General features: G+C 27.9%; 1 protein-coding gene across 1 annotated transcript in view; it reads right to left on the reverse strand.

The window, feature by feature from the left end:
• The window catches only part of LOC148227437 (uncharacterized), a 61,491-nt gene extending 36,707 nt beyond the window's left edge, over positions 1-24,784 (reverse strand). Inside the window, exon 1 of the mRNA XM_088201579.1 lies at positions 24,629-24,784. The gene's annotated coding sequence lies outside the window, so the exon portion shown is untranslated. The remainder of the gene's footprint in view (positions 1-24,628) is intronic.
• Positions 24,785-27,750: the final 2,966 nt, after the last annotated feature.

The following is a 27,750-nucleotide window of genomic DNA, read 5'->3' on the forward strand; positions in this document are numbered from 1 at the left end:
GTTAAGACAAGACAAACGTGTGTAAGTGAAAGAAGAAATTTCCCCCTCCCGCTGTGACGGCGACGGCACGATTTTATTGCTTTTGGCGTAGATTTTTTACTTCTGAGAAGGGATAACTGTTTTATGCGCTCTCTAGATTGACAAAATTCGGTTTATTAAAAAGTCTTACTATAAACGCTTTATAATCGAGCATTTTAACCGCAAAGGCACGATTTTACTGCTATTGATCTGGACTATAAATTCACTATATGGCAATACTGAGCAACAAAGAAAACAAGACTAATTATCAGATAAATATTATGAGTAGATTTTTTACTAATTTTGAATGCCTGATTAAAATATTTCGTATTAAATGTGATTTCAGAAAATATGTTGCAACAGTGGCTAATTTTTATATTTATTTGTAGCATAGAAAGGGTTAACTCGTACCTATTATTATTTATTAAAGAAATTATATCACATAGTAAAAAATATATAAAGTGCCAATTTTTGTCATGAGGCCCGGAATCATTGTTTTCCCAGGGCCCGGGTTCGCTTGAGTATAATGTATATGTATGTTTTTAAAAAAAATATCATTTGATATGAAACTTATATTTATTATTTTTAATAGTTGACTGTTGACTATAAAACAGTAAATGATTTTAGAAACGCTGTACATATGCAAATATGTCGGATAATTGGCCTTTCGGGATTTCTGCCGTTGGGCAATCAGCGTTTGGGTGTTTGGCTTTCGAGATTAAGAACAAAGCCCTTTTATAATATTCTACGTATTTAAACTATATATGTTGATTTTAATGTTTTGCATCAATTTCCTCTATGATCAGTTAACTATAAAAATAAAAATAAATAAATATATGAGCAAAACCATAACCTCTTTGTTTTTTATAAATAATTGCAGATTTTTTTCGTTCAAAATAAAACACAATATAAAAATACTGTCCTAAGTAATAAAACGATTTGTATATGTTTTTTGCAAGGATGTTGCTGATTTATAACAAAATATAATATTAAGAGAGAAAATTGTTTTGGACCACTATACAATATCGTGTCAACAAACATTCAGCACAGTGTGGTGCATTGTGCTGAATGTTTGTTGACACAAAAATAGCCAGAGCATTTTAACCTTGAAAATGAACTTCAAGTAAAATCTTAATTTATTTTGTGAATAAAGCATCGTTAATGTACTATTATATTAGTGTTAAAAAATAATACCACACTAATTGACAATAGTAACAACTCCCACTATTTGACGAATAAATTCACAACTTACTTATTAAAATCTACTTTATTTCGTTTTAAACAGATTCAGACAAATTTCATGGAAATAAAAATAATAAAATAAAATCTTGAAATGTACATACGCATTGTTATCTTTTTGGGAAATTATCATTGCTAAATATATATTGTTTTATAATTTTAATTACCATCAAAATAAAAAAATAACGATTAAAATCGACCACTTAATATAAGGTAATTAAAATTTAAATCAACTCATTTATTATGTAGAAATATGATTTAACATTAAACATATTTTAATAGCCATCTGCTATAACATTAAAACGTCGATTGCAACTGGTACGATTTGGATAATTGCCAATCATTTCTTTGTGATTGCAAGCTTTTAGAGTCAGCTTCTATTATCTTATCTATGTTAAGCCGAGTTTATATTGCTGCTTTGAGGGAAAATTTTGGTTAAAGCACGTGTGAAAGCAACCGCAAACGTGAACCTTTAATTTGGGCAATTTGTAGGCGAGGGAACCCCTAGATACTCCTTTCTTGATATTACACGTATGTATATACGTAACAAAAGGCTAAATATCGATATAACGCCATTTTTATTATTTTTATAGCCGTTTCTGTATTAAATATATTTTAATCTTTCGATTATATCGCTTAGATTTTATTTTTCATCTTGATAATCTTTTGATGTTGGCAATGGCAAAAAATATTATTTACGTAATAAAGCTTTTCATATTATGAAAGCTATTATGAATAAAAATTACTTATTTTTGGGTGAAATAACACGCTACAATGCAATGGTGGCAAACGTGTGTGGTAATGGCACAGATTTAATCTGGCCACAATTACAATGAAAATCCGCGGAGAGTTTATCTTAAAACATGTCCCGCTAAATTTCCCTATTGTTTATTCTGAGACAAAAAATGTCGCCTTACAAATGCTGGCTTTTGTGATAACTGTTCAGAGAAATTGTGCCTCAAAAGAGTCATAAAGATAATTTTTATTATATTTAATATATAAAAAGACCTTTGATACGCTGCCTTTAAACTACGCTATATTTTTATACATCTATATACAATACACAAAAAAAAACCTTTGAAACTTTCCCTGAAAGTCTGGTTTGCACTTAACTTTTGTTGTCAAGGTTTTTCTTAGATATTATTTTAATGTATATGCATAAGTACATTCGTATGAAAATGTAGACACTAAAGAGAATTACCAAATAAATTATTTATTATCTCTACTATAAAGGATTTTAATTGTTCACAGTTTAATCTGTTGACTCATAAAAGGGGAGATATTTTGTTGACATTCCATTATTCTACTAATCTTTAGTAAACCATAAATGTAATTTATACAATATTTCACTTATAACATTATTTCTAATATAAACCGTAGTAATAAATAAAATAAATATCAACCTTAAATCTTAAACTAAGCTAATTGTGAAAGCACGTGAAACTAGCACTCTTTTTTTTTGTTTATATTAAAAATAATTATTAGAGTGTCTTACAATTTTCTTTGAAATTCTAATATAAGATTATGTGACTCAATAATTTATAATATTATATTGTGCAAACTATATCGTATGAGCTATATAAAATTATAAATAACAAGCTAATTTTAATTATGTTATTATTTCTGATAACGTATTGTTCTTGCTATAATGAGTTATAACAAAAACATAATAAGCTTTCATCCAACTATAACAAAGCACTTTTTTTTAGTTTTTGACCAGTGTTAAAGTATCTTAAATATGGAATTAAATAATTTTAAAATGATTTAGTTAAATATTCAGTAGAAAATTTGTAAAATAAATATCATTTTCTCAGTTTCTTTTCAAAGATTTTTTTACTTTTATTTTGATTTTTAAAATATACTACATATGTAAATTATTGTAAAAATAATTACAGCAGCATACATATACACTAAAACAATAAGAAATTTTGAAGAGCATTTTGCATCCAATGTTTTTTTTAATAATCAAAGGACAAAAAATAAATCAATTACCTATTTAATTTGCTTTAAAAGAAAATATATTAAGCATGCTTATTTTGTGCTATATTACAAAAAAAACAGTAACGAGCAAAAATAAAATATATGGTATTATATATTTAAGTATTACCCATAAGTAATGCTTTTTTTTAACATACACTTTTTGAAAAGAGTTAACATATTAGTAAACACATATTTTGTGTTGTGACCTTAGTTGATATTTTTTAGTGACAAAAAATTCACGTTGCATATTGTATTAATTTTATATAAAAAAAACGACTGTTACAAAAAAATATTTGTCCAATTAACGGCGACATATTGAATGTCAGACAATGTCCAAAATACAATCATTTAAAAAATTTAATCTAGTGTTTTTTTATTTTATATATGAGTCTTAAAGTGAACCACACAACTTGGGAGATTAAATAGTCATACGATCTGAAATTGAAATATATCCAACGATAACCATCGATGAATTATTAAACAAGGTCCGTACATCGTAGTCTACTACCCAAATATGTTTTAAAATATTGCAAAACGCTGAAAAGAGGGTGTTTGAGTCCAAAAATTGTCCAATCACTTCAGAACAATGAGAATCAACACATGTACTGCATTGCGGAAAAATTGCAATTAAAGTAATTTCTCTGAAATAATCTCACTGGGAACGAAAAATGGGTCCTTCACACAAATGTAACTAAGAAAATCAGTGGCTATCTTATTTTATTCAAACGTGACTACAAAAATCAGTAGTTTTCGACTACTACTTATTTCTCTTAATGAAACAATTTTTAAGAAAAAAATATTCAATAAGTAAAATTTTGATTATTACAAAAATAAATATTATATAAAAGGCAGTAGCAATTCATTAAAAATGTGAAAGTATGTTATATAAAATAAATAAAATTATATTATACAAAAAAATCCAAAATACTGAAAAATGCTATTTAAGTTTTATTGATAATAAGATTGTTACTTTTAGGTACTCCTAATTACATAGTTTTGAAAAATAACAACGATTTTTAATTATTATTGCATATCATATTTTAATTAATAATAATAATAATGTCATGCAATAATACAAAAAATGTGAAAATATTTATTATGTTCAAATTAAAGTTCAAATGATAAGAACAAGATTGAGGGACACATCATTTAACTGGCGCAGAATATTTCATTCGTACAAATTCTCTTTTAATGAAAGCTAAAATAACTTTTTCATTTTTTTTACGATTTCATTTGGCTCTCTTCAGATGAGAGTGTGGTTTGCGAAAATCCTAAATAATTCACTTTACTAGATACAATTACGCCAACTTGGTGTTGGTATTATATTTTACGAATGGCATAATATCCAAAGTTGATCGCAGAATTCATTGCATCAACTTAACTCCGGATTTTGATGGATAATGGAAAAAAACAAACATACTCAAATATTTTAATAAAAATTATTTATAATATAAGTATATAACTTCCTACTTTTTAAAATATATTAAATAAAATAAGAAGTAAGATATGATACAAAATAAAAATTATTTATATTATTCGTATTTAACCTTCTATTTTAAAGATCTAATAAATTAAATGAAACTAAGAAATATGTATATTTGGCTTAATTAAGTCCTTTAAATTTAAATTAAAAATCTAATAAAAATAAGGCAGACTTTTGCTGCGGTGAAATTTTCTGGAAAATTAACATTCTTTACACATTTGTTTGCAATTTGTTTTAATGTTCGAAATAAATTAGGACCATCCGTGCATATTATTCGCTGAACCCTAACATTTCCACTGGGTTGTGTGTAATAAAATAAAAATAAACACATTTAATAAAAATTTGCATATATAATTAATGCAAACACATTTTAATAATTTATTTAAGAACACACAAATATAATTATATGCATATTAGACTCAAAAGGGATTAAATCATAGGCGTGAATGAACCGTTTAATCTTAATAGACATATCAATGATATATCGAAGGGATGTTCCTATGGGAATTAAATCTAATAGGGATAAATCAAAATGTTGCGGATTAAGATTAATTCCATAGCGATTCATTCACATGTGTATCATGCTGTAATTGAAACGAATTAAACTTAATTGGTGTATATATAACTTTTATTACTACACCGTGCGAAATAAAAGCTTTTAAATTGAACTCATAATTGATATACTCCAGGGTGAGATATTTTTTTTACAAAGGTATTATATAAACATTGCAAGCTTAGTCATATTTTCTTTTAGCCAATTTATTTACGATCATGAAAGGTCTGAAACAGTGACAATAAGAGAATTAGAGTCTGAGCTTGTTTAACAAAGCGGAAAATATTTCGTATGAGAACTGAAAAACATACTGCTAACGATATGTGTGCGAGCAAGGTCGTTTCCTCATATGTTACCATAATGAAAACATTCTTTGACGAAAATAAGATGATGTACAAGTGCTTAATAAAATATTTACTTAAATAAAATGTTATTGCTAATTTAATTTCATAAATGTATATTCGATGAGAAAATATATATTTATTAAAACTAGATTGAGACTATTGTGACATTAAGAGGTTATCCTAATGCGTCACGATGAGCAAAAAAACAATACATTATATTATTAGAATACGTTTAAAAAAATATAAAATTTAATGATACGAACTGACCCAGCTCCTCTTAGCAGACATTAAATAATATTGTTTCGTGGTAAATGTGAGCAATTTTTTATTTATATCCAGCCTTCCTATTTTAATTATTAATCTATGAAAATATTCCGCCTTTTATGTCTGCAGGTATCTACATACATTATGTATTATGAATATCTAGATGCTACCTTCACATTTAGCAGAAACGGTTCACATTCCACTGAAATATCTACGCACATGGGACTAACCTTTTACAGGCTGGCTCAACGTGTCGTGCTAAAAATGAGTATCGATCTTCAATTAACACGATTCATGACAGAATAAATTTTCAGAATGGACTAAACGTAAAAATTTCGGTCGTAAAGTTGTATGAAAAAAATATATTAAATTTGAATCGAACTGTGGCGAAAAGGAAGTAAAAAAACCGATTTGATTTTATCCCAAATTTTGACAGGCGGTAAGAAGTATTGAAAGAAAGCTAGATGTACGTCTTCGGGATATTTGATATATAATCGATTGATGAAAAAGCTGGCAAGATTATTTAATCGCATGAAAAGACTGGAAATGAAAAACTTTCGGACGATTGCACCAAGGAGGGGCAATTCAGTAATTGTAAGATTAAATTAGTGCAGTAATTAAGGCGGTGAAAATTACAGCAGAGATACTTTTTCGAGAGCTAGTCTTTTATTTTAACTTCGTTACGAATTCCTTTTCCTTCTGCTGCGGAAATCTTGGTCAGGCGTCGTTTAATTAAATGTGTTTTTCATAGTGTTCTCTTAAGCCCAAACAAAAGAGAATTCTTGCAATTATGTCAAAATTTCTATGTTGCTGTACAAACATCATATTTTTATTTTAAAAACCATTTAATACATATCTAAATAAAGTAGTTATATACCGTTAACATATTTTTGTTTAACGCTAAAATCTCTTACCTGGAAACAATTTATTTAAATCTCTTTTGTCGTCTGTTACGTAGCTGTTTATGACAACATTTCAAGTATGTATAAAGCTCAGAATAAACTAATATGTTGAGACTTATTGTAACCAAAATAGAACTAATATTTAATCAGTTCAAATGTATACAAAATACTACAAATATAAAAGGAATTCCTTCAGCTCTTCTTATTAATATTTATTTAATTTTTAGCGTCTGTTAATTTTTCTTTCGAAAATTTCGGGATTGATTTTTTGCCAAAAATAATCAAGTTGGTCTTTATACAAATTTAAATGTTCGATGCTAGTATAAAATTACTAAAAAAAACGCCTGAAAAGCACAGTACTTCATTAGATATAGTAAAAATGTCATGGTACGCGTTAAAACTTACACCAATTGTGCATCGCTTATTGATTTCATGTCCTTTACATAAATATTTTAGTTCAACTCTCGAAATCATGCTCTAAAAAGTCACATCACTGATGGCTATGATTCATTTGAAGAAGAGGGATTTTTATTAGAGAAACAGAATAATTTTTTGTATCCGAAATTTAATAGATCAATATAAGGAAAATATTTAAAAGATCACAGAAATAGTACTAATAATATTCTGGAAGGATTTATATTTATAAAATAAAGTATATAAACAATTCTGATTCAATGAATATTGCAAAAATAATAGTAGTTTCAAAACCTTTTAAATTAGCTGTCGAAGGGCTTAACTTGAGCTTAGCCGATGCAATTTCAAGAGTCACATTTCAGAAATTATCTGCACAAAGCAAAAATAAAAACAAAATGAATTAATATCTTAAAAAACATATAGAGAAATGAAAACAAACAGATTTAACTGATAAATCCCAATTTAATTTATGAGGATTATCATATCCTATATTAAGTAATACTTTAATTGAAAGAATAACTAAAGAACATAAGCAAAATACGCTTCAAATTTTAAAACCACTTAAAACTCCACACGTTAGAATCTCTTTAGTCTTCTAACCCATATTCTCCTGAATTCTTATCTTTTTTTTTAGAATAAATTAAGACCATCGTGGCCTAACAGGTTACCCCAATGCGCCACGATGGTCGAAAACAAATTTTAAATTTACAAAACAAAAAAAAAAACGTATATATACATAAATAGAACAATACTTAAAAATAATAAACATAACAAAAAAATTATAAAATATCAAAATTAAATGATACAAACTGGATCAGCTCCTCGTAGCTAACATTAAACAGGTCAATATGTAATGCCAGCGTATTAAGGAGCCGGATGGCCACAGCTAAAGGCGAGTCGGCAAGTGCGGACGTCCTAGCCCTAACGGCCATCAAAAGAGGACGTGATCGCGATTCTCAAAAATGTTCTGGAGCCCAAAACTTGAATTCCTCGAGAATAGCTGGATTGTCGACAGTGCCTTTTAGTAATTTGAAAAAATGCTTAGCGACATACAACTTTCTGCGAGAACTCAGTGAATCATATCCCAACGCTCCTAAAAAAAAGGCGCTGAATATAATTTTGTAAAGGTATCTTAAATACCTTTTTTGAATTTTTTTCACTAAAAGGGAATATTTGGCTATTCGGGGATTCCAAATTAAAGATCCCGATTCAAGAATGCTACGAACTAAGGTGTCATAAAGGATGCGAATAACATACGGATCGTCAAAGTGAAAGGCATTCCTCATAACAAAGCCGAGCATCTTGGAATATTTATCACAGACGTCGTATATGTGTAGATAAAACCTCCATTTTCTCTCGAAAGTGATTCCGAGATCTTTAGTGGAAGTTTCCCTAGTCAAAATGTTACCACTGAGATGGTAGAAATAAGCTGATGGCGAATGGGATCGAGAAAATGACACAGTATGGCACTTTCCGAGACTAAAGGGCAGATGGTTAATGGAAGCTCATCTCCACAGAGAGTCTAAATCACTTTGTAGAGAGAAGGAGTCCACAACAGATCGAATGCATTAATATAATTTTAAATCATCTGCGTACAGAAGAAAACTTGAATTTGTAATTGCTGTATTTATGTCATTAATAAATAACACAAAAAGCAGAGGGCCCAGATTGGATCCTTGAGGAACCCCCGAAGAGGTAAAATATTCTTTCGACAATCGGCCACCATAGGTTACAAACTGTCTACGATTGCTTAAGTAACTCGAGAATAACCGAGTTAAATTATCCGAGTCACCGAGGTTCGACAATTTTTTTAATAATAACCTATCACAAACTTTGTCAAAGGCTTTCTCAAAATCTGTATACACATCGTCTACTTGAATTCCCGCATCGAGAGAAGTTGTCACCGTTTTGGTGAACGACAGAAGGTTAGTAACAGTGGAACGGGCAGGACGAAACCCGTGCTGTTGGTCTAATAAAACTTGCTGAAAGTGATTGTAGAGATATTTATGAATTATTATTTCAAATAATTTAGCAGGAGCTGACAACACTGCTACTGGTCTATAATTCTTTATATATAATTTGTCACCCTTTTTATGAATAGGGGTGACTTTTGTGCATTTCCATAGGTCAGGAAATGATGATGTCTTGAGAATCAGATCATAAATACATTTTAGAGGAGCAGCGAGACTGACTTCGCAATCCTTCAAAATAAAATCGGGAATTAAATCAGGTCCAGAAGAACGTCCTGTCTTTAATTTATTAAATCCGTATTTAAGATCTGAGTGCTCAGTTTCTTTGATGGTCAGTACTGAAGACCAAGAACATGAAAAAGGAAGCGACTGAGCGGAAGGCGAAAAACATTCTTCGAAAACAGAACGAAATTATCAATTTAACAAAGGAATTTTAAACAGCAGTTACTTGACACAATAACAATTTTATATAGTACACATATTATATTTAAATGTATGTATATAAAAATGCAATTTGGTGATTCCAGAATGAAATCAAATTGCAATCCCAACATCCTGTGATTACAATTCTGTCTCAAGATTGAGTTCTCTACTCAATGCAGGATTGTCAATAAAATAATAAAAAAATATTTTTTTATTTACTAATCTTGTACCTTTACTTTTGTACATACTAACGTGTTCAATAAATAATTTATAATAATCCAACCCTCACCTCGATAAGCTAGGTTAGCTTTAAATGTGGAAACATATGTTTTAATTTATAAATATTATATTTCGAAAATTAACATTTAAAATGTAGAAGGTTATTTTTCCTTCTTATCTTAAATACCTTGTCAACTCGTAAAAAGTTCACGGTCTAAACTTTAACCTATGATATTTTAATGTATGCAAATTTTCTTAGTACGTAACCGAGGACCTGAAATAAAAACCGGATACGTGACTGTCGGTAAAAATAGTATAAACTAGCATTGATTCTGAATCCAGCTGCTACGTGAGATTTTTCGAAATGCAATTTAAGAAAACACGCGAAAATGCAAATTGTCACGTGCGTTCGACGTCTTCATTGTGACATATTTCTTTTACGATCGAGCTGCTTTATAACCTTCGTTGGTTGTAAAAAGGTATAAAATGACACATGCGCACATCCACACACACACAAATGTGACAGTGTTAAGCCCTTCATATACCCTGAATTTGCCGCAGAAATTTTGCTGACAAAATCCTAGGCAGAAGGTTATACATAATACACGTTGAGGTGACTACGCCAGATCGAGTGCGAATGCTTTTATTTATGACCATAAATTACCCGACGCTGGCTAAAATATGTGTTTTTATGTGTTTACACCGAGTGGTTAAAAATTTAGTTGAAATCCTATAAAGAGATTAAATTATTGTTTTATTAATTTTTTTTAAACATTTTATCATCTCTTGGTAATCTTGGAAAGTGTATGAAAACAAGCTTTGTATATGAAAAGAAATAAAAAGTAATATCAAACATTTTCTGAAATGTTTTTGTTTGTATAGAATACGATACTGGAAAGAGATATTACAACCCTTTTCAACATATACCTATTTATAAAATATGAATTTAATTAAAAAATTATCTAAGTTTATAAAAATTTTGTTGAAATAATAAATAAATTATTTTTAATTTAAAGTCTAAAATTAAAACAAAAAAGGAACTCGTGTTAAACGAAACTATGGAATTTTTAGATCCGTTTTTTTACAATAAATACGATATAAACGAATTTACCAAAAAACATTGAACGTTATTTGACCCTTGCTACGCACATAAACAAATTCCTTGCTTTAATACACTGCTTTGAAGTTATGTAAAGAGAATATCTATTACATGTACATATTATACTTGGTAAAGTGTTAGTTACTTATTTAATATATGCTATTTGTATTTAGATTCATGTATTTGTATATAAGTTTAATCAAGAACAGTAATTACACATTTGATTAATGTTGCTGTTTAAATTTAGCCGTTAGGGTAATACTTTTTAACTTAACGGAATTTATTTAACAACAAAATTATTTCAATCACGCGAAACAATCAATTCTGCATTATTTTTTATAAAATACAATAATACTCTAACTGTTGTACTTATTCCATTATTCTACATAATTATTCATTAGAAATCGTTATCTAAAGTAGTGCTTGATGAATCAATCGTTAAAAAAATCTCTATATGAGAACACACAAAAATTATATATTAGCACATTGTTTACAAGATCTTTCTAAAGACGTAACTATAAACATAAACTAATTGTACTACTAATTGTCACCACTACACAACATAATTTTACTAATTGAAACGCGCGGTTCAATGATTCTATGGCATTGTCATGCTCAAGTGAAAGACGATGTTCTTATTTAATCTCACTGAAGGACTGTAAATACTATAGATTAGTTAAGTGATGGCGAACTTAAAAAATACACACGGGGAATTATAGGGACAGAGATTAATAATATGTCCTCATAGCTTGAATTAACCCTTTACTTTGTAAGTACCACCCGTAGTTGTTGTAGCAAAATCAGTCGCAAAGACTTTTTGCCACGTTATTGTATTTATTATTTGATTTATTTGTTTCTTTTGGACTTTCTAAAAACGAAAGTTTTTATCTTGTCCGCAGTATACATACGAATGCGTATCCGAATAAATCAATACAATAAACGGAATCCCGTTTATTGTATTGTTTTTGTTTTTAAAACACAAATGAAAAAACTAAAACTACATCAGAAAGCATCGGTGCATTTAAACAGATACTGAATCCAAAATAATACCTTTCATAGAATCACGTTGCTGATTTTACCGATTTTCGAATGACCGTTACGCAGATATTTATTAGACAATAACAAATATTCTTGTCCCGCCCCAAACCATCGCATTGAAATTATGAAGGTTGTATAAAATAGAGCACGGCCTCACTAAATCGTTTCCTTAAAGGGAGAAGACCCTTAAAAGCCCGAGAAAGCAGCAGCTTTCACATTGGAACAATCTTTGAAATGCGATCTTTGAAACGACTTGAAGACTTTTTGATGCACGTATGCATTGTTCAACAAATTGTATACCATATTTAAAATATTTTTTATCTAAAAATTTGGTACACTTGTAATCTTCATTCGTCAAAGCTGTAAGTAGGAATTATAAAAAAAGGATTTGTAAGAATTCGTAAACAACACACTTATCTCGACCTGCTACATCACTTTATTCTAGACCGCATTTGACACTGACACAGATAAATTGGTATACATATGTATATAAAACGCAAAAACAACCGTTATTGCGAATTACATTATTACTTTCTAACTGAATTATATTAATAAATAAATTTTATTTTCTGTAAGTAAAATATATAGATAATTCGTTTATTTATAAGTTTTCTTGTATACTACATAGATTATTAAACGGATACGATATTGGTTCTAAAATAAATTTAATAACACTAATGGGACATAATTTACTTTGTATGCAAAGATAATTATTATTAATTTTTCTTTTTTCGATTCATACACATAAAAACTCTTTTCCCACATATTTTATTCATAGCAAATAATACACCTAATTTGTTACAATTTCTCAGTTAGTGAATAAAAATAATATGCTTAAAGTACTCAGAAGTATGTGTATATAAAAGATAATATACACATAAATATCAAAAATATGGTTAGAATAGTTCAATGATAATAATATATACTTTTTAATGCTTAAATGAAGATATAATATATTATATCATTTTAAAACTTTGTAAAATACAGATTATAATAAAACATAATTTAATTTATATTTTTATCACACTATGCATTACCTTCATCTGAAAAAGTTTTTATATTCTTACGATAAAAATATTTAACAGTTTAATATAAACTTCATAATTTATATAGTTAAACCGTAAACTAAGTCAGTTACACCCGGATGCTGGAGAATTTATGACGGTTATTACTCTATTACATAATTTTAGTTAATGTCTAAATTGCCAAAACAAAACTTTTTATTCGCTTTCATAGGGGCTTTGCGAAAATAACTATCAAGATCAAAATGTTTTTTTTTTTACTTGTAAAAATTCATAAAATCTCACTGCTCTCGATATCCTTTTTAATCCATCTTCAGCAAAGATATTTCCAATATATTTTTATGTAACATTTCTAGCATAACTCCAGAGTTATATTAAAATTGTAGCTTCCAATCTATTGATAAGAGCGAATCGGGAAGAAAGTGCATCAAATTTCGAATCGTGATCCGAACGATTTTCACTCGGTTCTATCCCATTATTGTGACTCCAAGCAAAAGGAAATATTTCACGCCAAACCATCCGGAAGTGACTGTTATTGCCTTTCGTGATTACGGTCACAAACTTCCGAATACACAAACTCTTACTATGTTTTTTGAAAGAGATATCTATAGTTAAGCATATGAAAAAAAATCAATCAATGATACTTTTTAGTGAGTTTTCTATACAATGTAAATATCCAAATACAATACATTGATTTATTACTGTTAAAATTTTCATATTTTAATAAACAATATAATTTAGAAAAAGCAATCAATATCATAAATAAAATTGATTAAAAAAAAGAGTGCAGAATACATTTATTGATTTTTTTATATAAAAGACAAATATATTTTTTTATTTATCTTAATTAAATTAAGAGCAACGTGACCTGACAGGTTACCCCAATGCGTAACGACGTTCAAAAAACAGTACATAGTATTTTTATAATACTCAAAAAATACAATACAAAGATAAATAAATCACAAAATAACATAATTTGATGATACGAACCGGACCAGCTCCTAGTAACGGACATTTAACAGAGCAATGTGCAATGACAGCGTTTTAAGAAGCTGGATAGTAACAGTCATAGGCGAGTCGATTAGTACGAACGTCCTGGCTCTAACGGACATCAAAAGAGGATGCGATTGTGATTTTTGAAGACGTTCCAAAGCCCAACATTTTAATTGCTCAAGAATAGTTTGATTTTTAACAGCACAATGGATTAAATAAATGCTTAGCGATATATAATACAACTTTCTGCGAGAACTCAGTTTATCGTATTCCAATTCTCTTAAAAGAAAGAGAAAAACCAAATATAATTTTATAAAGGTTGCTCAAGAATCTATTTTATTTTTTTAATAAAAGAGAGTTAATATGATTGGTTATTGTTATAGTCGTTATATATGGTTATTAGATGATTTTAAAACATAGATCCTGATTTACGAATGCTGCAAACTAAAGTGTCATAAAAGGCGCAAATAACTTACATATCATCTAAGTGAAATTAGTTCCTCACAACAAAGCCAAATATATTGAAAGATTTATCGCAGACATTTACATGTAAAGAAAACTTCTACTTGCTTTAAATAGTGATTCGAAGATCTTTAGTAAAAGTTTCCTTAGCCAAAATGCTCCCACCGAGATCATAGAAAAACGGTATCAAGAAAATTCACAATATGGCACTTTCTGACACTAAATGGCAGACGGATGCAGAAAGCCTATTTCCATAGAAAATCTAAATCATTCTGTCGAGAGTAAGAGTGAGCAACAGAACGTGTTAATGGCATAATAAATAAAAATGTTATCAGGTGTGCGACTTTTAGATCGGCAGTTCAAGCGAATTATGTAAATGCATTCCTAAAAATGCACCATAAACAAAGAGCGTTCTATACTTTTATAAATGCCATTGTATTGACAAATTTTGATTACTAGAAGAATGCGAGATGATAATTGTTGCATTACAGTGTTGCTGAATTTCCAGCTGCTCAAACTACGATGGTAACGCAAATAAAAAAACTAATTCCACCATAAATTTCTGCAATATAACTTTCTCAATCTTAAGCAGCGTTTAGTAAAAAATTGTGCATTTCAGAATAGAAAAAAATATATACATATATTTATGTATATTTTACACGCTTTAATATTACAGGGAAACGTGAAATATAACCACACATTATTCTACGAAATATCATCACAAAAACCATACACATTCTGTTGATTCTACGTATGAATTAATATACTGACCTGATAGAAGCTGGTTTATTTATTACAAGCCATATTTTATTGTTTTTGCTTATAAAGATCTATATTATATTGTATACTTAGTGCTCTAAGTTATGAGCAACATAAAGAGGGATGAAGCAGCGAACCTACAATTCAAATAAAATGTTACGTTTATATTTTATATCCTAGCAAAGAATGTATCACTCACTTTAATTGATCTTTCTGTTTTATGGCAAGATTCTCATTGTTTGCAATAAGAACAAATCTTAACATATAAAGTAGTAACCGAGTAACAATGTTTAAAGACTTTATAAAAATAAATAATTAATAGTTGTTAATTTTCATAATAGTTAAGTATTTATTAGACTAAATTCGGTGATGATATAATGTTAAATCCCACAAAAGTGTACTAAAATTTGACGATTTCCAAAAAATATTATTACATTCGCAATATTCCCGGGTTCAGAAGGTAACTTTGCGATAAAAGATATGAGACGTAATACCACCATAAATAGGACAAATTGCGTTTCCTTAATTCACAAATCAAAGATTCTGTCATAAAACCTCGTTCATGACAAACGTTTAATAACAGGATTTATAGTGTTAAAATGCTAATTAAAGTCTAGATGACTCATTATTTTATATATTATGTAACGAAAAGTATTATATATATATATATAGCTTGTTTATAGTAAATATAATTTACTATTTGTTTCAAACTCGCGTAATATTTTTTTCAAGAAACTCGTTCAAAAATGTCAATAAACGTGATATATGCGATTTGGAAAGTCATAAATCTCGCGTTGAACGAGCAAATAAACATTGAACGATCGGTTTTCAAACTTCGATCGTTAATGACTCTCTAAACTACGCAACTTGTGAAGCAATTGTCTTACATGTGTTCATTTTCGATTGTTAATATTCTATATCGGCTTTGGTGCGTTAGAAATTAAGCTTAAATTGAGAGATCGGGGTCTTTGTTCCGAAGCAAAAGAGATTAAACCCTATCTCGTATAATCCATTTACCCATCAGTAAGTATATATACTCACATTTATTAATTTACCATTAGCTTTATTTTATTTGAGTTAAATATGATTAACTACACATATAATAATAAACGAGTTGGGCCACCCTAATGATCGCATTCTTGCAATCACCACACCCAAAATGAGGTAATTTGCCAGTCCACCCCTGAATTTTCGATTTACGATCAATACTTTCCCATATCAGATAGCTGCAATCACGATTGTGGGTTGTATTGGCAAAAAGACGTTTCTTTTTGTCGAAGCATTAATGAATTGGGTTGAAAAGGGCTGACTTTGACCGTGAATTGGCTTTGATTTAATCCCTCTACGAAATATATATATAATAGAGGACATATAACGTAACCATGACGCTTATGTACTAAATAGTTTTATATCTAAATATAAACATTTAGTGGTTCTATTATGCCATTTCTATTTTCCGTTCAAACACTTTAAAGCATTACTTCGCAGCTTTTTACGGTCGTACCAGGAAATCGGCGCCGAAAGCAAATACTTTTAATAAAATATGTATTTATATTCGAGTTCGTCTGCGAGAAGAGATAAAGCTGCTTTAGTATTCGTAAGTAATGAAATAAAATGAACGGTATATTCATTTTAAAAATAAACATGGGTATGCTTTCCATATTTTTATGGCTTTATCTTAACCTACATCTGAAAATTATTTTCGTGACTGCTTAGATTTGCAACCATTGTGGAAATATTCGAGGAATGCATTCTCTCTGTGGCTGTTACAAATATTTATTATTCTTTCAAGTCTCTCTTACAGAGACACGGCTACGATCCTTTGCTGAAAAGTATTACCAGACAAAAATATCGTTGAAATTGAATACTTTGAACCGAATGTACACTTTATGGTCAAAGTTATAAAACGTTTATTATGCGCACTTTAAGTTATACATTAGCACCATTAAAGTAATAAAATATTAAATAAAATTGTTATTCATCAATTCAACAATAAAAATGTATTTATAATAATATGTAAACTCTTTTTTGTGTATGTATGTATGTATGAACATACATATATACAACAAAAATATTATATTATAATGATTTTAATAAATACACTGCTTTTTCTATAGGGTTTTATTATTTAGATATAGTCAAGTTTATTTTTTAATGGTAAAATATTGATATCATATTTTTTCTTATTTTTTGATTGATTATTAAAAAATAATAAATCCTTTTTTATTGTAAAAATATATAAAAGGATTTATCATTATTATATCGTAGTATATATTATTTTTCTGAGATAAACTATTGTAAAAACTCTTTATATTAACTGATGCGCTATTTATATATATAATAAATATACAAATAGTCTTTATGGTATACTGAGATTTTATATCATCGGATAATTTTAATTATAAATTGATTTTTCCTATTTTTATAACAAAAAACATGTTGATACCAATAAACACAAAGCCTGTACATTTATATTGTATTTTAATTACCAAACAGTCATCTACGAAAGTGTATTTTCTTTATGAATTAAGGAATTTCGTTGTTCATTTGCCGAGAATATTTAATTAACGTACATCAAACAAAGATAATTAAATTTTTTTTTTAAAGATAATAAAAAATAACCATGAATATTCAACAATATAAATTGTTGCTTGTGTTTTTATGTTATCACCTAAATCGTGATATATATGTAATGCAAATATCAATAAAAATATAATTTAGAATAAATTACAAATATAATACACCTAATTGGAATGAAGATCACATTGTACGCAATATATAATGCGATTACAAATTAATGTATTGTAGAGGTAACAGATGTTGCATTTTGTGGATGCAACATATCGCTTCCATTACTCACGTAGGAGTTTGATAAAGTTTGCGGTTAACTCTTGAAATTATTTATTAAATTATTGCTTTATTCATAAATAATTACGAGACAATTATTAAATTCGTATCAAAACACAATAATAAAAGCTCACACTTTTGGTTTTATATATAGGCAATAATATTTATATATTTTTTATCAAAAATATTTAATATATATATGAAAATATAAATTGTGTAAATAATCTAATTTTATCGCTCTGTTTGTGTAAAGATTAGCTGTTTGCTTATCAAGTGGTTTGTTTTATGCGATTTAATTACCGTAATTAAAAAACATATAACTCTTAATTTATTTAATGTATTAGGGAATAAATAAATTAATATAATAATATCTAATGTTGTTCTTGAATTACTGAAAAATCAACCCGGTTATTAGCATATTTGAATTATTTGATCAAATCCAATAAAATTGCTTAAAAACAATTTGGATAAAATTGTAAGAATTTCAAAGCACTTTAAATCGTTAGAAAGCATAAACTGGGCAATTTAATTTAATAAAATTTAACTCAATCTTGAAATATCAATTGATTTAATTAAATAATATACAAAACCTTATCGCCCGCCCAATATTTGTGTAAATGGAAATTACGAGAGTTCTCAGAATCCGGCGAAAGTATGAGTGCTTAGTAATTAGGCAGGCTGTTAATTCAGATGCCATTAAAGAATTAAAGGACAATTTTCAACATCTGGTATTGTATAAATAACGTATTAAGGGTATTTTGCATACATAAAGCGAATAAAAGCTAAAAGTTATTGTTAAAATATATATATTTATTATTCTTCAAATACCCTTTCTACGATAACTTTTTTCATGAGAAGGCAATTTACTCTCTTTGGTTCACGTTGACTAATTAAATCGTAAATTGTAATAACATATTTGATTCCGTAATTGGCCCAAGCAGTTCAATGGGTGAGAATATTCGCAATTTGTTTAATCGGGTGAATTTCATTGGTGAGTGAATATCGCTTAAGTTTAAAAGCAAACGCTTATTTTTACGAGAGAGTCAATCAATCGTCAACGTATGTACATCAATATGTTATGCTTCGATCACTTTTTCACAAAAACGTGTTATCTTGTCGTGAAAAATATCCTATAATAATTTATCGAGCATCGAATAAAGACTCGAAAACAATGACAGATAAGTTTCAAGATAACTATTACTGAACAATTTTTAAATATGAATATAATATATTTTCTATATATGAGCAATTTCATAAGACAAGTTAATTTCTGTTTTAATAATTTCCTTTTGCAATAATCATGTTTTTTATGTGAGTTAGTACAATATATACTAATAAAACTTAGACTACATCAAAGTTTTTTTCCCTATTTATTAAATCATTATCTTTATTTTTTATATTAAAAGTTCATGTATTTTTATAATTAATTTTAATACATTTTAAAATATAGCTCACATATATTAAACCCATTTAGTTAGGGTGAGTTTTTACTCACCTCAACATACTGGCAAGTAATCTAAGTAAATACCTGATAATTTGAATATTGGTAAAATAAAAAATAGTAAAAAGATTAAAAAAATAAGACCAATTAACATGTTATCTTGAATAGAAAAATTGATTGAAGAAGTATCAAACAATTAAAGGATTTTTTTATTTCTCAAAACATTCTATATCAACAACAATTGGGATTCAGATAAAAACATTCCACTGAGACCGCATTACAAGTAGTAATAAATGATTAGTTGTTGGTCAAGGATACGAACAAGAATATATAAGAGAAATGATTGCATAGAAGAAAAATTTATAAAAAATGATGTAGATACATATTTTGCTACATCGGAATTAAAAATAGCCTGCACTACACTCTGTTAGAAGTTGTCCGAACCGTAGCTACAACTGAAATCGGCCGAGATCTACGACTTCGAGTAAGCGACCACACTGTCGCAAATTTCATATGCCGTCCGACGGCGGCCGTGAATGACGTATGGACGGCGGCTTCTGTCACGTACAGCCGGCATATTTGCGCGCGATCGAAAAATATGCAAATAATCGCAATTTTTAAATTGTCATACCATTAAAATTACGCTACTGATAATTATAAAAGTTTGTGTGGGCACTCACCAATACAATATCAGTGAAAAATTTTTGGTCGTAAATATTCAATTTACGCAAAATCTTTTTCGGCTTTTGCAAAATGCCATAAGGCATAAAAATAATACGATCACCGCATCTGTGACTATCCTAGAATTTGTCGCTATCGATTCTAAATAAGAATTCGTTATGGTATGACATTTATATAAACCGATCTAGGAAAATACATAAGGATATTCGAAACGATTTTTTCTAACAAAATCAAGTACAACTAATTATTTTTAATTATTTAAATTTATATGAAAAAAAAAATAATTGATATATATAGCGTTCCCACTGCGACAGCGGCGATTTGATCGACATTAACTTTCAATCCTCATACATACTAAAGATATATTACAAGTACCTGGTTTATTTTCAATTCAAGTAATTATATTTAGTCAAATCTAACGAATATGTGCATTAAATCAGAAACAATGATAATTTTTATGAATTGTAAAAGGAAAAACTCACATTTTAGCCTCGGAGCCCGTCGACGAGAATTCAAAATTTGAAGATTTCATTACGAAGATTGTATGATTGTTTATCTAGTTTAATCAATGTATTCTTATAATCATTACACACATTATATATATATATTTCATTTTTATATTCATAACATACCTAGTTAATTTGCAATCCGAATATTTATATTCAATCAAATCGAACAACGTACGTGCCAAAATAATGAAAATTATTGTCGCGTAGCAAAATTATTTACAACTGTTGTCACGTTACTGTCGGCCATCTTGTTTTATATGTTAATGCTTATTTATCATTGGTCAAAACAACAGAATGCATTACCAGCGACTTAAAAATCGACGAAGCAAATTAAATGTTTATTTAAGTATTTTAATAAGTATTTAATAAAAAATAAATATGTACATAGATTTAATTCTACAAATTTGAGAATAGTTAAGTACAAAAAAAAACAGTACGGCCAGGGGAATTATGTACGCAGGTGTGAATTTTTATAATAATAATCCTAGGATAATCCGCAAATATAAAACTATTACCAGTTTTCTAAATATAATAATAAAACACAACAAACACAACATCGGTCCAAAGACGCTGCCCTGAAGCACACCCGACGATGTTCGGTACAGTTTTGAGTGTATCTTTCAGGTAGGATTGGATTATTAAAAATATGTTGTGTAAAAGCAGCCTCTTATTTTGTCAAAATACTGGGTTATATCTAAGAATACAGCTAAGCAAAATTTGCATTATTAGTGTGCTATATTGCTATATTTTGCACATGCTCTATTACCTAAAAATATATTGTGACTTTTATAGTATTCTATTTTTAATATTCATAAGTATATTTTATGCTCATAAAACTTAGGTTAAAGTGAATTAAGTATATATTTCATACATAATAATATATTTAATAAATATAATTGTATGTTTCAACTAATTATGATAATGATTTTATTTACGATACATATTTATTTTGTTAACAAATATGTACCCTAATGAAAAAAACTAATAAAAATTTACGAACGTGTAATTTTACATATAAATTGAGTCATCTCATCTTTGTAGCAAAAAAGTGCAAAATTATTCTGTAGTGCTTGTTAAAGCATTTTTATTTCAACGATGTAAACAATTTAGTTAAAAATATGTGAAATTTTTCAATATTATTAATCAATGAAATTAGGGCGTATTTGATTATAATATCATAATAATTTCTCTATTATTATTTAATACTTGAAATCATTTTATATACTGTTTATTCTGAACTGAAGTGGAGTAAACATCGTATACCGCCACGTTTCTATATTTAACTTAAAGATCGCAACTTTATTAAGGTTTTTATTAAGAAAGTGTATGGAAGGGTTAATTTTTAAATATTTATTACATATATAATTTTGTTAAATTTTCGCAGTAAAATATAAGTTCATATAATGAATTAACGATACATTTAATACTGAAATAGACCATATACTCGTTTGAGCTCACAAAGCACAAATAAAACATTTTTAATTGAAAGGTTGTCTAAATTTATATTTCTTTGAATTTCTCCCCTGTATTAAATTTGATTTAACATCCCGGTTCTTCGCTTAGAGAGTCATTAATTTCTGTTCATTAAGTTCGCTTATGGCACATTTTCTTTTTTGTTCATTAAATTCTTACATGACATTTATTTAATTAGTTTGATGTGTTCCCAACGATCGCTTGTTGTGAACATAACCTAGTTAGCTTCAGTCATAAATCCATACACACTTCATGGTGTATACATACAATGTAAACAAACTCTGCGTTATTTAACACAAGAGTATTTTTAGACTGCCTGCCAATCTCTTTATCATCCTAATTAATCACATAAATAAGCTATTTAAAAATATTATTTTTGCTGTTGCAAGAAAAAGATTTTAATTTTTTTTTAAATTCAAATAAGCAAAATATTCCATTTTATATGTGAAATATAAAAAATATAAATACCATAATGCTCATTTCATTTACCGTTCTTTACAAAAAATACTCACACATCTTACACAAAGATATATTATTTCTCTCGGGAAATAAAATGACAATACTCTATATATAAGAAAAATTGTGAAGTACCATTGTAGAAACTCCACATGACACCACTAAATTAGAGCTTAAAGAAAAAAATCATGCTTTATATTCAACTTCAATGGAAAAATGCAAATGTTTACCATAAAAATGTGTAGGAATACTTATTGTTGAAAAATATTAGCTTTCAATGTTTGTTTGCAAATGTAATTTTATTTTAGATAAAAGTGACTATTTATAACAAATATTCATAAAAATACCAATGAAATCTGTATACATTTTTTACTTAGCGTTACGAAGATTTTATATTTATAGTCAATATGTTTTTCACCAGAATCGACAGGAATTCTGGCCGCTATGTATAATATAATGAATATTTTACATACCAAATGGTAAAATTAAATATCTCCTATGTTATTTTATTATTTCAGCTGTATTATATAACATAATTTTATTTGTGATGTGTTTCCCTTAAAACGAATCTTGCGATTTAGTCACTTCAATCATTTTTACTCTCGGCAAATGTAACTTAATTACACTTCAATGAAATAAGTACATGCTTTAAATGGTACGGTATCGTAAAAGCTTTTAGTTATTCTTAAGGAGAATTAATAGGGTCAAAGTTTTCGAATTTTGTAATTTTCCGGATAGTTTCAAGAATTAATTAAGATCGTCTAGAATAAGTGGTAATTTCCCGATCTGTGTGTGTGTATCAAATCGCCTTTTAAACAACTTTGTACACATGCCAAATAGATCTACCAAAGTTATTGAGTCACTAAGGCGTGTATTGTTATAGTGAAAGCCGCGTCGTTCGTAATTAAATTTAACGTCGAACCGTTAAACGTGTTTATATAGGATAAAATTTAACTAGAACGTCGTTATATGATGTGTATTACATATGAATAAGTGAAAAACAAGGATATTTAAAATGAAGAGAAATCTAAAAATATACAATTGAGATGAATTATACAGTAAGTATGTGTAAAACTTTAATTCGCTCAGATCAGTCCTTTATGTATGAATTATTTAACCACGAACGTGTTCACGTATTAAAAATTTTACATTATTAATCACCAATATGGTTATGATTTGGTTTACATGAATGTTCTCAGAAAGCAGAATAATGTAAGCGATTCAGGGTGGAAATTAAATCAAGCATTACATGCTTTTGATTACGGATTCTGATTAAATTCTTCAAAAGAAAATATATTTATATATATTATGTAACCATATACGTATTACGTCGTTTAAAATTAAATGGCTTATACCAGTTATTTAACCATAATTATATTATAATAAAACACATGTTTATAAATAAATATTTTCAGTGTATTCTAGAAAATACTTACACTTTAAGCTCATGATTACTATTGACTAAAAAAATTACCGATCTCATGTTAAAAAAGATCAATAAAGGGTCAAATATTGGGTATTAATATATAAAGTAAATAACAACCCACAGAGATTATTATTTATGTCAAATTTTTGTTAAAACTTTAATTTTAATACGTAGTGGGGATATGTAACTTTTTTTCAATATAATGTTTTTAATACTAATAATTAATGTCACAGATTTATTTTAATCGATATTTGCCAAAATATTTAATAAAAAAAAAAATATATACAAATATGTATATCAGTTAAAAAAGATATCTGTAAAAATTTAACTAATTTATAATATTGTTATGTTTATAATATATATTAATATAAATTAATTAGATTACTTTAATATTTACAAATATATGTACCCTAAATAAAAATAGAATAATTTGAAAAAATAAATAGATAACATAATTTTATTTTAGGAATTTATAATTATATTTTAAAACTTAATTTTAAAAAATATTTATAATCAAATAAATTATAATGTAAAATATTTAAATGTAATAATAATTGGTATATTATATAAAATAACCAACCATTCTAATATAAAATATAAATATGAAATTTACCTTTACTTTAGAAATAACGTAATAAATTATCCGTTCAACAGTTTAATGTTATAAATCATCTTGATCACTAAATTTTTCACTTTACACAAAAAATTTTATAGATTCGTTAAAAATTTCGTTGGTAGGTGTATACATGTCGGCGATTCCTTGCATACTGACTGTCGAATCTGGAAAGTGGGTGGAACAGGCACACAACGAGAGAGAGAAACGAGCTTTCAGCGGACGGGCTTCCACTTGTTCCAAAATGCGGAAAAGCTGCAAGCGAAAGCTCGTGCTCTCAGCGTTATATTAAAGTGAGAATCTTGATATTAAAATGGAATTATTTTTAACTCAGAATTAACATCATTTTATATTATCGATTTTTTGAGAAAGTTATAAGTAGGTATAATGAGTATTCATCATATTCATAGTCATTTTTTTGATATATAATTTAAAATATATATATATATTTTTATCGAATGTTTCATTGAAAAGAAATATATTTCTAAAAGCTTTAAACATATATTTTTGCTATTTTTAAGTTTGTGAATATGCTATTAAAAACACAATAATTTCATACAAGACATAGTAAAAAACCGCCGTTTTCTATAGGATTTACCAGGTCTCAGTCGCAGCAACATTGCGTTTGTAGTACGTGTTTGAAATGGCGGTGTGCCTAGTACAACTAATAAATTGCATGAAGCTCAGAAGTTTACCCATTAGCAACTATAACCCGTACCTGATACATGGACTAATGCTAGTTGCAACCTCCTACCTGGGCTGTCGTGAGTGACATCTGTGGTTAGGTAAACCGGTGCAAAACGTCAATATAAGACGTAGATGCTAACACTCTTAAAATCTTAATTTACTATTATTTAAATGTAATTAAGTCAAAAAATATACATATTGTATAATATAAGAAAAATATAATGATACAAACTGGACTATTAAATATATAAATATGCAATACCAGCAAATTAAGGAGCTGGATGGCAATAGCCACAATCAAGTCGGCCAGTGTGAACGTCCTGGCTCTAATGTATATCAGGAGAGGACGGTATTGTGACTCTCGAAAATAAAGAACACGAATAACTGACGCATAATTAAAGTGAAATGCGTTGCTCATTTAAAGCTGAGTATATTAAAAGATTTTTTGCAGACATCGTTCACGTGTGGAGAGAATCTCCACTTGCTCTTAAAAGTGTTTTCAAGATTAATCATAGGAATATTTTATTGGTGAATACAATTAATATAAGCTTAACCTAAATCACACAATTTATAAAGTGTCCACAACAGAACAAACATATCAAAATATTTTTTAATCATCGGCATACAAAATAAAATTGGAATTTGTAACTGCCGTATTTATGTAATTAATGAATAACTAGATGATAAAAAGGTCCAGATTAGACCCTTGATGAACTCCCGAAGGAGTGAAATATTATTTTAAAAATCTACCGCCATAAGTTACAAACTGTTTACGATCGCTCAACAAAATAAACTTGCTGAATTCATCGTCGATTTGTTTTTATTTTATTTATTACTTAAACAAAAAAAATGTTCTAAAAAAGTGTTGTTGGGGCAAGAAAATATTCATAATAAAGAGTAGGAGTTAAGTCACTTATTGTCATCAGTGACGTTTTATTTTAAAGCAAAATTTTAAAATTACTTCTTTATTTATAGCATAAATATAGTACTAAATTTCAAGATACCACTTAACATGAAATCAATACCGTAGAAAAAAATGATGGTATTATATATTCTTGCTTTATGATATTTATTTCTTTATAAGGCTTAATTTTGCAAAACTTATATCAGCAGTAACAACCGTAATCGTAGAATACACTTACTTAAAAAATGTTATATTCTTCCGTCATTGGTACGTCTAAGATTATTCGAACCGCAAACTTATAAGTTTGAATACAAACTGTGATATTGTTTTATATAATAATATTTATATTATGTAATAATGTTCCAGAAAAAAAATATTTTTTATAGTATATACAACAATGCTTTCGATCTTCACTGAAATTTATAACGAATAAATTACATTTTAAATGATTTAATTCAGGATTTTTTTTTTAATTCGAGATATATTTATACTCCACTGCCAAATTATGCTCTTTAAGAAATTATCTCCTTAATTATTTATTCCAAAGAGACATTCTTGTTTAACAACAATAAACTAATTTCGAAAATATAATGAAAAAATTGTTACAAAATGCACAATACTTGAATAATGCCAAAAAGAGTCCAACATATGCAAAAAAATATTTGACTTTATGCAGAAAATAAAAAAAAATATTTATCTGCGGCTCTCTCACTCGACATAATTTAATTATTAAGAGATATTTTTATAAAACAACTTATTAATTAATAAATATTTCCACAAATTAAGTTCCAGGTGGCAACATTAATAAGCGTGCTTTTACGGCTTTGTTAAAACGCAAAAAGTCGAGTGAATAATTTTCTTAAAGCTCTCAGTCCCAATCAAAAAGTTAGCCAAATATCACCCCACCTCTGAGATTAAGGGTCCTTCTTAGCATTGTTCCGAATAAGAGTCATGAATAAAGATAAAGGTTAACTATACATATTTATCGTGGATCACGAAAAGGTTCGTTACAAAGCAATCTTATTTATCTGTTCATATACAATATTTATGTTATATATTTAATAATATGAATATTTACAAGAGCATTATATATGTATATAAACAGTGGTAGCTTAATAAATTTCATATATTTATAAAATATTGACTTTTTGTGTTGTTTTACGTATTGATGAATTCGTTAAAAAACAAAATTAAAGGTTATAGGTTTATAGAAATATCACAGAATCAGGTCCGTAGCGTAGGAGGGGAAGAGGGGGACATATGCCTCAGGGCGCAAGATTGAGGGGGCGCCAAAAGTTGGTAATAATCCATATTTAAATAATATATACAAATCTTCCCATATCACTGCTGATTTTTTAACTATTGCAAGTTGTGAGCGATCATTCAAAAAATTAAAGCTTATCATTTTTTCCATCTGCTTAAAGATTTCCCAGTGGATATGGATAATGGTTGGTAACTGTTGTATATTTAATATCATTCAATACTTTTTTTTTCATCTATGATTTGCTTTACAAATATTGTATTACTGTTC

Source organism: Plectrocnemia conspersa, unplaced genomic scaffold (genome assembly GCF_051122295.1).
Source record: "Plectrocnemia conspersa isolate PC_06_02 unplaced genomic scaffold, ASM5112229v1 ptg000013l, whole genome shotgun sequence".
NCBI lineage: Eukaryota > Metazoa > Arthropoda > Insecta > Trichoptera > Polycentropodidae > Plectrocnemia > Plectrocnemia conspersa.